Raw genomic sequence first — 11,682 nt, 5'->3', positions numbered from 1 at the left:
AAAAAAAAAAAAAAAAAAAAAAAAAAAGCAGCCAGGCATAGTGACACTGTTCTATAATCCCAGCTACTTGGAAGGCTGAGGCAAGGAGATTGCTTGAGCCCAGGAGTTTGTGACTAGCTGAGGCAACCAAAATACTAACTTTGTACCTTAAATTATTAGAAAAAGAAGAACAACCTAAACCCAAAGCTAGGAGAAGGAAGAAAACAGAGGTTAGAACAGAAATAAATGAGATAGAAGAAGGAAAAACAGACCTATAACTACCAAGGAGATTGAATCAGTGACCAAAAACTTGACAAAAGAAAAGTACAAGAACAGATGGCTTCATGGGTGACTTGTACCAAACATTTACAGAACCAAGGAAAGAATACCTCCAAACTCATTCTGTGAGGCCAGCATTACCGATCCCAAAGGCAGACAAAGCACCAGAAGAACACACACTACTATCCCTGATCAATACAGATGCAAAGTTCTCAAGAAAATACTAATAAGGAGAATTCAACAGTGTCATAGAAGGATTATGCAACATGGTCAAGTGAGATGTATTCCTGGAATGCAAAGGTGGTTACCACATAAAAATCAATGTAAGATATCCCATTAACAGAACGAAGGAAAGAAAATCATGCCTATTTGTTTCAATTAGTACAGAAAAAGCATTTAACCAAGTTTAATACCCTTTCATGATTAAAAACATACTGACTAGAAATAGAAATAATCTCAATGTAATAAAGGTCATGTGAACAACCCCCCGCTAACATTCTCGATGATGAAACACAAAGTTTTCCCAAGATGAGGAATAAAACAGTGACGACTGCTTTCATAATACTGGAAATCCTAGCCAAAGCTATTAAAGAAAGGAAAAAGAAAAGGCGTCTAAATTGGAAAGGAAGAAATAAAATTATCTCTGTGAACAAATGACGTGATCTTTTTTGTAGAAAATCCTGAAGATTGCATGAAAAAAAAAACTGTTAGAGCTAGTAATGTGTCAAAGTTTCAGGATTACAAATTCAGCATACAAAAGTCAGGGGCATTTCTTCACACTGTCAACAACCCAAGAAGGAAATTAAGAAAACAATTCCTGCTGGGCTTGGTTGTGGGATGCCTATAGTCCCAGCTACTTGGGAGGCTGAGGCAGGAGGATCGCTTGAGTCTGGGAGGTCAGTGCTGTCAGTTTTTATAATGATTATGCCTGTGAATAGCCACTGTACTCCAGCCTGGGCAACATAGTGACACACTATCTTAAAAAAAAAAGAAAGAAAGAAAAAAGTCAGTTTACAATAGCATTAAAAAGAATAAAGTAGGAATAAACTTAACCAGGAGACAAAGACTTTGGCAGGATTTAGACTTCTAGGGATCGGTTGTGTAACAGATGTAAAGGCATCTCATATTTATGGATAAGGCTTAGTTTTGTTAAGATGTCAATACAACTCAAAGTGATCTACAGGTTTAGTGTAATTGATCTGACAATCTCAGTGACATTTTTTTCTTCAATTATAGAAAAATCCATCCTTATAAATTGTGTAAACTTTATATGCAATTTCGAGGGATCCCAAATGGCCAAAGCAATCTTGAAAAAGAGTAACAAAGTTGGAAGTCTTTTGCTTCCCAACTTCAAAATGTATTATTAAATGCTACCGTGGTCAAAAGTGTGGTATGGCAGTAAAGACATGCAGAGAGACCAGTGGAATGGAATACAGAGTGCAGAAGGAAACTCGTATGCATATGGTCAAATGAGTTCAATAAGGATGCCAAGACTTGTCAATCAGGGAAGCGACAGTCATTCAACAAACAGTGTGGGAAAACTAGATATCCACAGGCAAAAGAATGAAGTTAAACCCATACCTCATAATGAATCAAAGACCTAACTGTAAGCTCTAAACCTATGCAACTCTTGTTTTTTTCAGACAGAGTCTCGCTCTGTCACCCAGGCTGGAGTGCAGTGGTGCGATCTTGGCTCACTGCAACCTCCAGCTTCCGGGTTCAAGCAGTTCTCTGCATCAGCCTGCCAAGTAGCTGGGATTACAAGTGCCCACCACCACACCCACCTAATTTTTGTATTTTTAGTAGAGACGGGGTTTTACCATCTTGGTCAGGCTGGTCTTGAACTCCTGACCTCATGATTCACCTGCTTTGGCCTCCAAAGTGCTGGGATTATAGGTGTGAGCCACCCTTCCCAGCTGACAACTCTTAAAATGTAGAAGGAGGCCGGGCGCGGTGGCTCAAGCCTGTAATCCAGCACTTTGGGAGGCCGAGGCGGGTGGATCACGAGGTCAAGAGATCAAGACCATCCTGGTCAACATGGTGAAACCCCGTCTCTACTAAAAATACAAAAAATTAGCTGGGCATGGTGGCACGTGCCTGTAATCCCGGCTACTCAGGAGGCTGAGGCAGGAGAATTGCCTGAACCCAGGAGGCGGAGGTTGCGGTGAGCCGAGATCGCGCCATTGCACTCCAGCCTGGGTAACATGAGTGAAACTCCGTCTCAAAAAAAAAAAAAAAAAAAACGCATAGAAGGAGAGCTTCCTTTGGCAATGATTTCCTGGCTATGACACCAAAGGCACAAACAACAAAAGGAAAAGTACACAAATTGGATTGCATCAAAGGATACTATTAACAGAGTGAAAAGGCAACCTGCAGAATGACAGGACAGATGTGCAAATTACATGTGAACGAGTTCCCATCTAGACTAGATAAAGCACTCTTGCAATGCAACGACAAAACCCAACTAACGCAGTTCAAAACTGCACAAAGGACGTGAATAGACAGTCCTCCAAATAAGAGAAGCTAATAGCCAATCAGCACATAAAAAGATGCTCACCATCACTAATTATTAGGGAAGCTCAAACAAAATCACGTGGAGAGGCCGGGTGCAGTGGCTCACGCCTGTAATCCCAGCACTCTGAAAGGCTGAGGTGGGCAGATCACTTGAGGTCAGGAGTTTGAGACCAGCCTGGCCAACGTGCTGACACCATGTCTCTACTAAAAATAAGAAAATTAGCTGGGTGTGCTGGCGCATGCCTGCAGTCCCAGATGCTCGGGAGGTTGATGCAGGAGAATTGCTTGAACCCAGGAGGTGGAGGTTGCAGTGAGCCAAGATCACATCACTGCACTCCAGCCTGGGTGACAGCAAGACTCCACCTCAAAAAAAAAAGAAAAAGAAAACCTACTTGGAGATGCCACCTCAGACTCGTTAGGATGGCCATAATCAATACAGAAAATAACAGGTGTCAGCGAGGATGCTGAGCAGTTGGAACCCTTGTGTACTTTACTGGGAGTTTAAAATGGAGCTGCAGCTATGGAAAACAGTATGGCAATTCATCAAAAAGTTAAAAATAGGCCAGGTCCAGTGGCTCACACTTACAATCCCAGCACTTTGAGAGGCTGGGGCAGGCCAATCACTTGAGGCCAGGAGTTCGAGACCAGCCTGGCCAACATTGTGAAACCCCATCTCTACTAAAAATACAAAAATTAGCCAGGTGTGGCAGTGCAGGCCTGTAACCCCAGCTACTTGGGAGGCTGAAGGATAAGAATCGCTTGAACCCAGGAGGCAGAGGTTGCAGTGAGCCAAGATTACACCACTGCACGCCAGCCTGGGTGACAGAGCAAGACCCTGTCTCAAAACAAAGAATTACCATATAATCCAGCACTTCCACTTCTGGGTATGTACCCCCTAAAATTCAAAGGGCCTTACACATTTATACACTGATGTTCATAGCAGCGTTGTTGAGAGCAAATTCTGACGTGTGTGAGAAATGACATTGTTTGCTGAGAAATCCTACTGAAAGTGGCAGCAAGGAGAACCTAGCTGCCTGCCCCCAAAGCGGAAAACTGCCCCCAAAGCATTATAAAACAGTAACCAATATAAATATGTCTCACGCCAGATGAATTAGTTCTTTGAACACAGGATACGTGACCCTTTCCTTTGTTCCCTTGGAAAGAGCGCTTTCTAATTTGTCTTTAACCTATAGTAAACACACACTAGCTGCCTGGTTAGTTTGCCTTTAACTAGTGAAAGAACACAGAGCATCCGCTTGTAAAACTTGTCACTGGAAAGTCAAAGATAAATACGTAGGTCAGAGTCTGCTCTGTGAGACCCCTGCTGCTTTACTCTGAACCCATGTCTGTCTGTCTCTCTTTCTCTCTCTCTCTCTCCATGGCTGAGCTGATCTCAGCACAGCGTTTAGACATTGGAAATGTATATTTACTGAGCACCTCTGTGCTGGGCATGATAATATCATTATGAACACCGTAGTGATAAAAAAACACTCTTAGGGAGGTACAACTCTTAAGTGTAAAAACTAGCAGAGACAGACAATAATAGACAGACCCACAGGACTCAGATAGGAGGCTTACTAGACAGATTATAGATTTCAACAGGGAACTGAAATTATTAAAATTACTAAACACTAAATTTGTTGTTTAGTAATTAATTTAGCCAATCGGCTAATTTACTAATTACTGAAAATTAAATATCTGGAAAAGAACCAGAATGTAGTAGAAAGAGAAGGCAGAAAAGGCCACCTAAAGCCCATCTTTTAGACAGTTCTCTTAGCAGATGAAGGATAAAAGGCACTTCCTAGCCAAGCATGGTGGCTCATGCCTGTAGTCCCAGCTACTCAGGAGGCTAAGGCAGGAAAATCACTTGAACCCAGGAGGCAGAAGTTGCAGTGAGCCGATATCACGCCACTGCACTCCAGCCAGGGCAACAGAGCAAGACTCCATCTCAAAAAAATAAATAGCAGGGCACGGTGACTAACACCTATAATCCCAGCACTTTGGGAGGCTGAGGAGGGCGGATCACTTGACGTCAACAGTTGGAGACTAGCCTGGCCATACCCCGTCTCTACTAAAAATACAAAAATTAGCTGGACATGGTGGCAGGCATCTGTAATCTCAGCTACTCAGGAGGCTGAGGCAGAACTGCTTGATCCCAGGAGGCAGAAGTTGCAGTGAACCACTGCACTGCAGCCTGGGTGACAGAGCAAGACTCTATCTCAAAAAAATTAAATAAAGCCCAACTTATAAACAGTTCTCCTAGCAGATGAGGGATAGAAGAGCGCTTCCTTACCCTGGTAGCTCTGAGTGTCCAGTCTGTGCCCTTGCCCACCACACTTGATGGGGAAACAGAGCAGCCTGGACTGCAAGCTGTACTGAAGACCCCACCCACACAGTGAGAGTTCCCTTTGGCCTGCACTTCGGGTTGGATGCATCCCGAGCTCTCAATGCATCGTGTGCTAAGGTTCCACCCTCCCCTGGGCTGGGAAGTATGTCTTGGTCTTCTGTCTCCAGGGTGCTGGTGGCAGAGCCTGACATGGAGTCAGTGCTCCACAGATGCTTGTTCACGTTCCTAGGAACTGAGCAGGCTGGGCCTAACACCACTGCCTGCAAAGGCCTGGCAGGTGTAGGGACTCATCGACCCGTCCCTGCTGCTCTTACAGAAAGGGGAGAGGGAGGTGGGTGGGAGTGGATGGAGAGTTGCCCTTTTATTAAGGAGGGCCAGGGGCTGTAATAGAAGCCCCGGCATAACTTATCTCAGGAAACAGCAGGGGCCCCTCTCCTCTGGGGCCCATGCCTGGCCTTACTTCTCTTCTGTCTTCTTTACAGTTTGAGACTTCGTCTAAGCCAGCACTAGGCTGCCAAAGACTTCAAACTCCTCCCCTTCTACTCTAATTCCAGCTCCTTGATGAGGGCAAGATTCTTGGCTGGGACAGAATGACCAGCATGGAATTCTGGGAAACTCAGAACCGCACGTGCTGCAAATGCAGGGAAGAAGAGCTGCTTGCCACTGCGCTCAGAATACTTCTGAGGACATGGAACTCTCCCACTGGTCTGGGTAATTTCCCCTCTTCCTCCACATCTCCACTGTAAACCAAGAGACAGCACGGCTAGCGAGCCCCAGCCCTGCAGCGAGAGCTCTACCTGGCTCCTGTTCATGCCCAAGGTATTCACTTATTCAACAGCCACGCAGGAAGCCACCACTTCAGAACACTGACTGTGTGGAGGGGGACACGAAGCCAGATCCTCAGCTGCCTAGTCCTGGCTTTCCCTGCCTGATCCAGGAGTCTCCTGAGGCAGGAAGTTCTTTGAGGGGAACTGATAGCTCTTCAGAAGCCTGGTAGAGAGCTGCTGTCTTTGGGGTAGGCACACTGGGACTGAATGCTTTGGAAGACCTCTGTTTTTGTGGGGGCACCTGTGAACTCGGGCCCCCAGGCTACAGCATTCAAAGTTTTTAACTTTTTGAACATAACCGTTCCTTTGAGTTTTCAACTGAAAAATAAAGCTAGCAGAATCCAAGAATGTGTCTCTGGATTGCTGGGGCTGATCATCCACTCAGGAGATGGGGAGACGTGGGTAGCTATGGAATCTTCTCAGCAATAGGGGGTGCCCTCGAGCCCTCTTTGGGCTGAGACTTTGGTAGGAGATTGTAGGGTCCAGATTCCAGAGCAAAGGGCCAGGTGTCAGCCACGGGGACGGAGGCAAGCTGAGGGCCAGACACCAGACTTGGCTGTCCCTGACCTCCCCACCCATGAATCCCAGGTGCACAGCAGGTGCTAGATGAAGTTCAGAAGAAAGAACTCCAGGGCAAATGGGAATGAGAAGGTTGGTCCTCCACATTCCCACGCTGGAGGGAAGAGAAGGGGGGGTGGCTGGGATCTGAGTGTTTGCTATGGTTACAGTCTGAAGATCCTGAGCCCAGGCACTGCTCCGAGTACCTTGAAAGATGTTTGATCTTAAGCCTTACAATAGTCCAATGAGGAATGGATGATCTCCTTAATGAGGGAAGAAACAAAGGCTCAGAGAGTGGAGGGGATTCCCCCAAGGTCATATAACCTACAAATGGCCAGGACGGTGCTGATGCGGCCTGTCTGCCTCCCAGGGCTGCCCAAGCTCAGTCACCCCCCCGCCACTTCTGCTTTTGCAATAATAGCCTTATGTCACATATTCTACCAGTTACTTTATGCAAGAAAGTCAAGTAAACGTTAGCCATATCCCAAGCCATTAACAGGTAGCTCCTGTTCAAAATACCCTGTAAATCAGGTCATGTTACAGGTGCCGTGCTAGGCTTGTTTTGGGGAACTCAGCCTAGGAATATGAGTGAAGAGAGAACTCACAAAGCAGAGCAAATCACTGGCACGCAGGGGCCTGAGCAGTTCAGCCAGAGGCAACTAGAGTGTGCAGCCCCCTGACCTGCTGGCTTCCCAATACGCTTAATGGATCCATGATGTTGGGTCCAGAAGTAAATGCAGAAGCCTTCCCTTCCTGCCTCCCACACTCTGTGGGTCAAGTTTTACCAAAAGCACAGCAATGGACTGGACACCAGCAGAGATACACAGAGGGAAAAACAGTTCTCCCTCCTCAAGGCAGGTTGGACAACATCAGTATTTTGCAGTTGGGGGGCGCGGGTGGAGTGTGTGTGCATGCCTAGAATTTAAAGACAAACAGATGGGAGAGGGAATGATTCCAGCAAAAGGATTGATAAATATTCACGTCTACAGTGTACACTGAACTGCAGCCCAGACCACATAGCAAGGCTCTGTCTCTACAAGAAATTTAAGAATTAGCCAGGAGTGGTGGCATGTGCCTGTAATGTCAGCTACCCAGGAGGCTGAGGCTGGAGGATCACTTGAGCCCAGGAGTTTAAAATTACAATAAACTGTGATCACATCACTGCCGTCCAGCCTGGGCATCAGAGCAAGGCCCTATCTCTAAAACAAAACAAGATAAGATGTTTACATAAAAATCAGTGTATGAAAATCCAAAATAAAATATTAGCAAATGAACCCCGCTGGGGCTTAAAAAAAGTTACCTAGGTCGCCAAATACGTAACGTTGCCGGCCGAAGCCGTTCTGCTGGGGAGTGTGTACACGGCGAGCCAGTCCCAGCACCGCCCGGTCAGCTCCCTTAACGCCCGCGACAGTGGCCCAGACGCCACCTGAACGTGACTCTGCCAGCCAAGATATCAACCTGAATTCTAACAAAGGTCTGCTCTGACTCCATGACCGATGTCCCTGTCGACACAGGTGTGGCTGCCCGGACTCCTGCTGTTGAGGGTGAGGGTCTGACAGAGGCTGAGGAGGAACTCAAGGCTGAGCTGACCAAGGTGGGAGAGGAAATTGTCACTCTACACCAGGTCCTGGCAGCCAAGGAGACGCACTGCGGAGAGCTCAAGAACAGGCTGGGCCTCTCCACCCCGGGGGTTTGAAACAGACGCTGTCCAGGAGCTGCCATGATGTGCAGGTCTCTAACAGCTATAGGCAGACTAAGGAAACTCTTTCACAGGCAGGACAGAAGGCTTCAGCTGCCCTGTCGACAATGGGCTCTGCCATCAGCAGGAAGCTTGGAGACAATGAGGAACTCTGCAACCTTCAAGTTGTTTGAGGACCGAGTTGGGACCATAAAGTGTATGGCTGTGGGCCGGCTGCGGTGGCTCATGCCTGTAATCCCAGCACTTTGGGAGGCTGAGGCGTGTGGATCACCTGAGGTCAGGAGTTTGAGACCAGCCTGACCCATATGGTGAAACCCTGTCTCTACTAAAAATACAAAAATTAGCTGGGTGTGGTGGCATGTGCCTGTAGTCCCAGCTACTCAGGAGGCTGAGGCAGGAGAATTGATTGAACCCAGGAGGCTTAGATTGCAGTGAGCCGAGATTGCACCACTGCACTCCAGCCTGGTGCCTGGCAATAGAATAAGACTCTGTCTCCAAAAAAAAAAAAAAAAAAAAAAAAAGTCTAAGGTTGTGGAAGACAGAACGGCAGTGACAACCTCCCTTCCTCAGTGGGGAATGGTGACAAGCCCCTGTCGGATCCCACACTTTTTTAAGCCCGAGGTTGCTTCGCCCACCGCAGAGCACACGCAGCACACCCTCAGCATCACAGCCTGCGCAGCGGAGCAGCCAGCCAGGCAGATGAGCAGAGCCGGCCTGGACCACAGTCCTGCCCATCCACACGGAGATGCGGCTGCTGCGTTCGCAGGAATTAGAGAACACAGTCTTGTACACAGATGTTTTACACTAAAGTTTGTAGATGAACCAGATCACTGTGCCGTCCTTCCTAGGGGTGCAGGAAGGGGACAGGGCGGAGGATTTGAGAGAATTGAGCCAATACCCAGGCTCCCTTTGGGAATCTTGTTAGCCCACTCAGAATGTTGAAGGATTGAAGAGTCCTAAGCGTAAAAGAAATGGCATTTTCTGAGCTCTTCCTCCTCCTCCTTCCCTGACTCACAGAAGGAATGCAATCAACCAGCAAGTCCTACCTGTTCCACAATTTTTTAACCCCAAAATGCTGAACAAGAAAACTGCTCATTGTCTGAGACCCACCAGAAAGGAAACTGATCAGCAGCAGCTGCCTAATTGTGCCACTAATCTAGCTTTAACGGACGCAAATTCATTATTTTTTAAATGCAGTGGACTTTCCAAAAATGAAAATTAGGCAAAGCAGACAAAAGACTTAACCAAGTGAGACTTGTACAATGTGAAAAGGATGGCTCAAAATCAGAACATCTTTTCATTTCCTTTATATTAACATGTTAAAATCATAATCATCACAGATGTTGAAAGGCATCTGACACAATTCATTACTAAATTTATAAAAGAACCTTATCAAATTAGAAAGAGGGATACCTCCTTAAATTACACACAATAAAGGAAATTACACCCTGACACACACCCATCAAGCCAAAGCCCAGCATCATTTGTAAGGGATGGAAGCAATGGAAGCTTCCATCAACCTTCGCAACAAAAGAATGCCGTCCGTTACCACTATTATTTTGGAGGCCCTAGCTGATGAAACTAGGCAAGGAGGAAAGTAAGACATTAAAGAAAAAGGAGGTGAAATAATTATCTTTACTCTGAAAAATGAGGCGGACAGATTTTGCTAAGAAGTTAGATACAAAAGTAACATACTAAACAGCCTTCCTTCTTAATTTTTAAACTATAGAGATGGGGCCGGGCACAGCTCATGCCTGTAATCCCGGCACTTTGGGAGACCAAGACAGGTGGATTGCTCGAGGCCAGGAGTTCAATACCAGCCTGGCCAACATGGCAAAACCCTGACTCTACTAATAATACAGAAATTAGCCAGGTGTTGTGAAACACAACTGTCATACCAGGTAATTGGGAGGCTGAGGCATGAGAATTGCTTGAACCTGGGAGGTGGAGGTTGCAGTGAGCCGGAACAGCACTACTGCACTCCAGCCTGGATGACAGAGCAAGACCCTGTCACACACACACACACAAAAATAGAGATGGGGTCTTATTATGCTGCCCAGGCTGGTCTCAAACTCCTGGGCTCAAGCAATCCTTCTGCCTCAGTCTCCCAAAGTTCTAGGATCACAGGCCTAAGCCACCAAGCCTGGCATCTGACAGTCTTCCTACGTACAAACAAGCAGTTAGAAAAGAAAACAACCCATTTGCAACAGCACACCCCCCCAAAAAAACCTCTCAGAAATAAATGTGCTAAAATATGCACACACAATCCATATGAAGAAATCTTTCAGTGAAACACTCTGAATGCCAAGAAAGCCACGCTGCACATGCTATCGAGAAAGGGTCAACATTAAGAAGATGTCACGGCCAGATGTGGTGGCTCACACCTGCAATCCTAGCACTTTGGAAGGCCGAGGTGGGTGGATCATGAGTCTGAGACCAGCCTGAGCAGCATGGCAAAACCCTCTCTACTAAAAATACAAAAAAATAGTGGCTTGCATCTCTAGTCCCAGCTACTCGAGAGGCTGAGGCAGGAGAATTGCTTGAACCCAGCAGGCAGAGGTTGCAGTGAGCCGAGATTGCGCCACAGCATTGCAGCCTGGGTGACAGAGTGAGACTCCATCTCAAAAAACAAACCAAAAAAAGATGTCACTATCAATATCAACTGGAGGTGTGTGGCGATGGGGTCTTCACATACGCTGGGGGAATGTAAGATAGCACGGCCACTCCAAAAGACAGTTGGGCAGCTTCTTAAAAGGTAAATATAAATTTACCTTATGGAGCCGGCTGCAGTGGCTCAGGCCTGTAATCCCAGCATTTTGGGAGGTCAAGGTGGGTAGATCACCTGAAGTCAGGAGTTCGAGACCAAACCTGGCCAACGTGGTGAAACCCGGTCTCTACTAAACATACCAAAAAAATAGAGCAATGTGGTGGCGGGTGCCTGCAATCCCAGCTACATGGGAGGCTGAGGCAGGAGAATCACTCGAAACTGGAAGGTGGAGGTTGCAGTGAGCTGAGATCACGCCACTGCACTCTAGCCTGGGTGACAGAGTGAGACTCTTGTCTCAAAAAACAAAAAAAAATTAGGTGTGGTGGCGCATGCCTGTAATCCCAGCTACTCGGGTGGCTGAGGCAGAAGAATCCCTTGAACCCAGGAGGTGTGGGTTGCAGTGAGTCAAGATCATGCCACTGCATGCACTCCAGCTTGGGCAACCGAGTGAGACTGTCCCCAAACAAACAAAAGGAAGTCACTGCGCAGCCCACACTGACGGAGGAGGCATCCTAAACTTTTATCGAGTCTGGCAACTCTGCCTGTCACATCAGCACATTCCAAATACTCCACAGCTCCATGAGGCTGCTGCCAATCACATCAGACAGCATAGCTGTACTCAGGAACATCAAGGAAAAGCACCCACACACCAGTCACTCAGGTACCACTGGACTACTGCTTACTTAATAGTTTTCTGTAAAAGGGCTCACTT

General features: G+C 46.8%; 1 pseudogene across 1 annotated transcript; it reads left to right on the top strand.

Annotated features, from left to right (window-relative positions):
• The first annotated feature begins 7,930 nt into the window (after positions 1–7,930).
• On the top strand, positions 7,931–9,165 carry LOC108301283 (annotated as a pseudogene). The gene is made up of 2 exons (XR_005199433.1): positions 7,931–8,421; positions 8,742–9,165. The product of XR_005199433.1 is annotated as a tumor protein D54-like (transcript).
• The last annotated feature ends 2,517 nt before the right edge of the window (positions 9,166–11,682 follow it).

This window comes from Cebus imitator, unplaced genomic scaffold, assembly GCF_001604975.1.
Source record: "Cebus imitator isolate Cc_AM_T3 unplaced genomic scaffold, Cebus_imitator-1.0 Scaffold33, whole genome shotgun sequence".
Lineage (NCBI taxonomy): Eukaryota > Metazoa > Chordata > Mammalia > Primates > Cebidae > Cebus > Cebus imitator.
Note: the sequence above shows the minus strand (reverse complement) of the source record. Positions and strands in the feature narration are given on the sequence as shown.